At 42.2% G+C, this 5,780-nt stretch overlaps 1 long non-coding RNA gene across 1 annotated transcript; it reads left to right on the plus strand.

Moving 5' to 3' along the window:
- The first annotated feature begins 2,676 nt into the window (after positions 1–2,676).
- LOC121807285 lies at positions 2,677–4,909 on the plus strand. The gene is made up of 3 exons (XR_006051789.1): positions 2,677–3,242; positions 4,314–4,378; positions 4,856–4,909. It is a non-coding gene; the product is annotated as an uncharacterized LOC121807285 (long non-coding RNA).
- Positions 4,910–5,780: the final 871 nt, after the last annotated feature.

Raw genomic sequence — 5,780 nt, forward strand, 5'->3', positions numbered from 1 at the left:
TGGAAGGCACCTTCGACACCAAACGAGATTCGAAGCTTCCTGGGTTTGGCAGGATATTACCGAAGGTTCATAGAGGGATTCTCCAAGATAGCGAGACCAATGACCCAACAACTCAAGAAGGGGGTAAAAGTCAATTGGACCCCGGAGTGTGAGGCAAGTTTTCAACTTTTGAAGGAGAAACTGACCACTGCACCAATCTTAGCTGTGCCAGAGCCTGGAATGAGCTACGTGGTCTACACTGACGCTTCGAAAGTGGGACTTGGATGTGTTTTGATGCAAAACAACAAAGTGATTGCCTACGCATCACGACAATTGAGGCCACATGAGTTGAACTATCCAACCCATGACTTGGAGCTAGCAGCGGTTGTACACGCCCTAAAGATTTGGAGGCATCACCTCTACGGGGTACGATGTGAAATCTTCACGGACCACAAAAGCCTGAAATACTTTTTCGAGCAAAAGGATTTAAACATGCGACAACGAAGATGGCTCGAGTTGGTGAAAGACTACGATTGTGGCATCAATTACCACCCCGGCAAGGCAAATGTAGTGGCAGATGCATTGAGCCGGAAGGACCATTCTCAACTGGCCACTTTCCTCACCAAAGAAGAAAGCTTGATACGCGAGTTTAGTAAGATGCGCTTGGATGTGGTGAGAGCACCTGAAACCGTGGAAGCACGGATCGCCACTTTAGTTGTTGAACCTGATCTAAGGACGAGAATTATCAAAGCACAACGGATGGATGCGAAACTAGAGGAAATTCGTGTAGAAGTGCGAACCGGTGAATCTGGAAACTTTAGTGAAGAAGGTGACAACGCTCTCACCTTCGAAGGGAGACTCTGCATACCGAGTGACGAAGGACTCAAAAACGAAATCATGAGTGAAGCACATGAGACTCCTTACACCGCCCACCCGGGAAGTACGAAGATGTATCAAGACTTGAAGAAGTCCTTTTGGTGGAATGGTATGAAGAGGGACATAGCGGCATTTGTGGAGCGCTGCTTAGCCTGCCAACAGGTGAAGGCTCTACATCAACGACCTTACGGAAAGTTGCAACCACTAGAAATTCCCGAGTGGAAATGGGAGCACATCGCCATGGATTTTGTGACAGCACTGCCAAAGACGCAAAAGGGGAATACTGCTATTTGGGTAATTATAGACCGACTCACCAAGAGTGCACACTTCATACCGATTCCCATAACATATGGATCAAATAAGCTAGCTCAAATTTATATAAGGGAAATAGTGCGACTGCATGGAGTCCCAGTGACGATCACGTCTGATCGTGACCCGAAGTTCACTTCAAGATTTTGGATCAGCCTACAACGGGAGCTAGGGACTCGTTTGAATTTTAGCACAGCGTTTCACCCGCAGACGGACGGGCAGTCCGAAAGAACGATCCAAACCCTCGAGGATATGTTGAGAGCTGTGGTGCTAGACCGAGGAGGAAGTTGGGAGTCTGCACTACCACTGATTGAGTTCGCCTACAACAACAGTTTCCAGGCAACCATAAACATGGCGCCGTATGAAGCCTTGTATGGGAGAAAATGTAGATCCCCGCTCTACTGGGACGAAGTTGGCGAGAGAAGAATACTTGGACCCGATGCAGTTGAAGAGATGGTTGGAATTGTGCGACAAATTCGTGAAAGGATAAAAGAAGCTCAAGACAGACAGAAGTCATACGCGGATGCACGGCGAACCGACTTACAATTTCAAACTGGCGACAAAGTTTTCCTCAAAGTATCCCCGTCGAAAGGAATAACGCGTTTTGGTGTCAAGGGAAAATTAAAACCGCGATTTATCGGGCCTTATGAAATCCTTGAAGGAGTGGGTCCTGTTGCATACCGTTTGGCGCTACCCCCAAGTCTCGGAAATGTGCACAACGTCTTTCACGTGTCGCAGTTGCGGAAATATGTGTTCGACCCAAAGCACGTGATTCACTACAAGGAAGTCGCTTTGAACCCGGACTTGAGCTACGAAGAGAGACCCCAAATGATTTTGGACCGAAAAATTCAGAACGTGAGAAATAAACCGGTTGCTTACGTGAAAGTACTTTGGAAAAATCATGGGCACGAAGAAGCCACGTGGGAAAATGAGGACAAGATGATTGAATTGTACCCTGAACTCTTTCCTTGAGGATACCAAATTTCGGGACGAAATTTTTATTAAGGTTGGTAGGATGTAACGTCCCACTTTTTTAAACCCTAATTTTCGAACCCTAAGACGATTTCATTTGTTTCTTTTAATGTCATGAATTAAATGGCGAGTGAAAATTTGTTATGCGAGTTCCTTGGTGACCTAATTTTTTTTGGTTCGAGGTTATGATTGCGGGTTGACTTAGTCAACTTCGTTGAATATGTGACGTGGTTATTTTGAATAATTGATCTGGGATGAAATTATTTGTTTCCAAATAATCGATGAGTTGTTTTTACAAAGCTCGAATTCAGTGATGGTGAAATCACAATGTGAAATTAATTAAATCCTTTCCTTGTGGATTATTTATTAGACTAATTTCCAACGCATTTGATGAATTAAATAATTGATACAAGTCCAATCCAATAAAGAATAAATTGTGGAGTACACAATTTAAATAAAATTCTAACAGGGTCTTGAGCCCAAACGTATACTTATTCAAATAATATCCCTGGCCCAATCCTATTTCCTTTGAGCCCAATACTCTAAATTCTTCCTTCCACCATCAGGAGCCCTTCTCCTCACCCTTCACGTGAATCCTCATTTCTACAGAGAAACATCTTTCAAATTTCAAAATTCAGTCAAAGCAATTAATCCCAAATTGATTAAGCAATCAAATACAAAAAATTCTCCCCTCCCACGTCCCAGCAATTACGTCTCAGCAATTACTCCCTCTTCACCCATTCCTGCAAATCTTTCCTAATTTTGGACGCAATCAAAGTGAAATCAAGCACCAAAAATTGCTCTCAGTACACAGATATATAAATCTTCCTACCCTAATCTCCTTCCCTCACACAAATTCGCAGCCACTCACTTCTCACTGTTGAATCGCAAAGCGGCGGAGGGAGCAGTAGGAAGAAACTTTATTTTTCCTCACCGAATCCTAATTCCATCACGGTAACCACTCTCTCATCCTCCTTTCATGTTCTTCCTCATAAAATGAAATATCGTTTACCCCAAAGCCTTCTGACAGAAACTAGGATCGATTCGAGAGGGGGACAAGCCAGAAACTGCAATCTTTTGTTTCAATCCAATCTGTTCTTTTGAAGGTATAATCTTCTTCCCCAATTCAATTCATCAATCCATGAACTGCATAGCATGTTTCTCACGCTATCAAATCGGATAATCAAAATAATAACCACAATCCGAATCAATCTTCTAATTAACTAAATCGAAACTCAAATTAAGAACTTACCTGCGGGGTTAAACGGGTGGAAACGAGGGCTGTCTCGGATGAAGTCGAGGCCGCCGGAGCGGCGACGCAGCGTCTGTTGCAGCGCCGAGCGACGGCGGAGGGCGCGAACGACGAATCGGAGGCGGCGACGGAAGCAGATTTCCGTGACCTCCGGGTTCTGTTTTGGGTCTTATTCTGATCCTTTCGGCGAGAGAACTAGGGAGTGAGTTTTGGTGCGTCTCCGAAATCCTCCTTTTGAGTGCTGAAACTTTTGGTGTTCTAAGTAGAGGGAGAGAGAAGTCGATGGTTTTGGGTGGAGGTTTTTTTTTCATACTTTTGTTTTATGCTTTAAATTCTTATTTTAGTAGAAAGGGTGTAAATTAAAATGGAAGTAGAGGGGAGTACGTGTTTAATTCCTGGAATGGGAGCTTTCTGTTTTTATTTTTAAAATTTCTTATGTAGACACTTTACTATGTATTTTGGGTGGGGTAGGGAGTACTACTTTAATGTTTGGTGGGGGAGTACGTGTACTCCTTTTGAAGAAGGGGTACATAATTTTTATAAAAAAAAAAATCTCTATTTGCTATATTCTTTTAAGGCTGGAGCATTTGATTTTAAAGTGGAACGGCAGTAGTGTGTATGTATCTTGAACTAAGAGTATATGCTTTCCTACTAAAATCTTTCCTCTCTTTTGTTTGCAAATAAAATTTTTAATTAAATATTGGGTCTTTCAGTAGGCAATTATTTAAATTTTGGGCTGTTTTACTTGGTTGGGCCTATTTTTAATATTTCGTTGGGAAGCCGAAATTTATAAAAAAATACTTTAGCCTTTAATTGTGGAAAATTGGTAGTCTTGGACGAGGAAATTAATTGAAGACATAGGAGGCATGCATCTTATTTATTTACTGAAAAGTGCGTTGAATTATGTATTATCTAAATGCTAAAGGTGAATCCTCGCAAGCGAAACGTGATACCAAGGGGAAGAAAATACTTGTGATCTAAGCAGTCGAGGTGGGCTTTCTTTTAAATAAGGACGATGTCCTAAATGTTTTTATCGATGAAAATGAAAATGAAATCGTGTTTATCATGCCTTGTTTGATTTTTAACGTGCCTATCTGATATGGCTTGAAGCCATTATTATATAAATCGAATTCGGGTCCTCGTAGGGCCGCAAACCCTACTTGGATTAGTGTACACCTATGGTAGATCGTGTGCTAGCGTACGGGCTGGCCGGTCTAGTGACCTGGTTTGCGGCCGCATTCCTTGTCATGTATTGGCAGATATGGCTAACGTCTATGGGAAAATGACTGCAGTCGACTTTTACAATGAGAAATGATTTTAGTGCCTCGGGCCTTTTTAAAAGCCAAAACCCGATGGTTACTCTCGATGGCATGATGAATAAAACTCTTTATTGAAAATATTTTCGGCATGAGCCCATTGAGTATTATTTTTAGTACTCAGCCCTGCATGTGTTTTCCTTATGTGCAGGTTGAGCGGCGACGAGCGGTTGGCGGTGTTGAGCAAATTAAATGAAGAATTAAACATTTATATATATATTTTTTTTTGACTATGAGTGTCGTTGTGTCTTCATACATGACGTCACTTTTCTCTTGGATGCTTCCGCTGTGATGTTTGCTTTATATACTTTTATTAAATTCTAAAACATGTTTTATTTGGAATATTTGCGAACTCGTTACCCTTTTTGAATAAATGCTAAACCCTTGGTCCTTTACTTATTAAACGTAATTACTCTCGGTCGCTTTATTTATTTAACTTAAATTTTGGCCACACTTTTATTGAAAACCCTAGCCTTCTTGAATGTCCTTTAAAACCCTTTTTATCACGATCGTCCGCTTTTATTAACCCTAAGGGGCGGACGTGACAAATATCATGCCATGTTTTGTTTTGAGAAATGCCTATCTGTTTGTTTAGCAAGGGAGTTGTCCCTACTAGACCTATTGAAATCGAATTCGGGTCTGACTAGGGAGTGAGTCCCTACTCAGGCTAGTGTACACCAATGGGGATCGTGAGCCGTCTTTTGGGTCTGCCGGTCTAGTGAACGAGTTTGCGGCCACATCCTCGTTCACAGGATGTTGATGAGATTGATGTTGATGTTGATGATTGCTTAGTGGGGAGTGAGTCCCTACTATGAGTTTAATCGAATTCGGGTCCTAGCAAGGGTGCGTCCCTGCTCGGGCTAGTGTACACGATGAGGACTGTGAGTCATCGAACGGGTTGGCCGGTTTTCGTGCTCGTGGAAAGTGGCCCCTTACACGGCACCCTAAAGAACAGATATGGCATTTTCTTAAATAAATCAAGGAGAAATGGTTGTTTTTGAAATGATGAGGAAATGATTTTAGTGTTTCTCGGCCTTTTAAAGTAAAACCCGAGTTTCACTCAACGATGGCTTGAC

This window comes from Salvia splendens, chromosome 6 (genome assembly GCF_004379255.2).
Source record: "Salvia splendens isolate huo1 chromosome 6, SspV2, whole genome shotgun sequence".
NCBI lineage: Eukaryota > Viridiplantae > Streptophyta > Magnoliopsida > Lamiales > Lamiaceae > Salvia > Salvia splendens.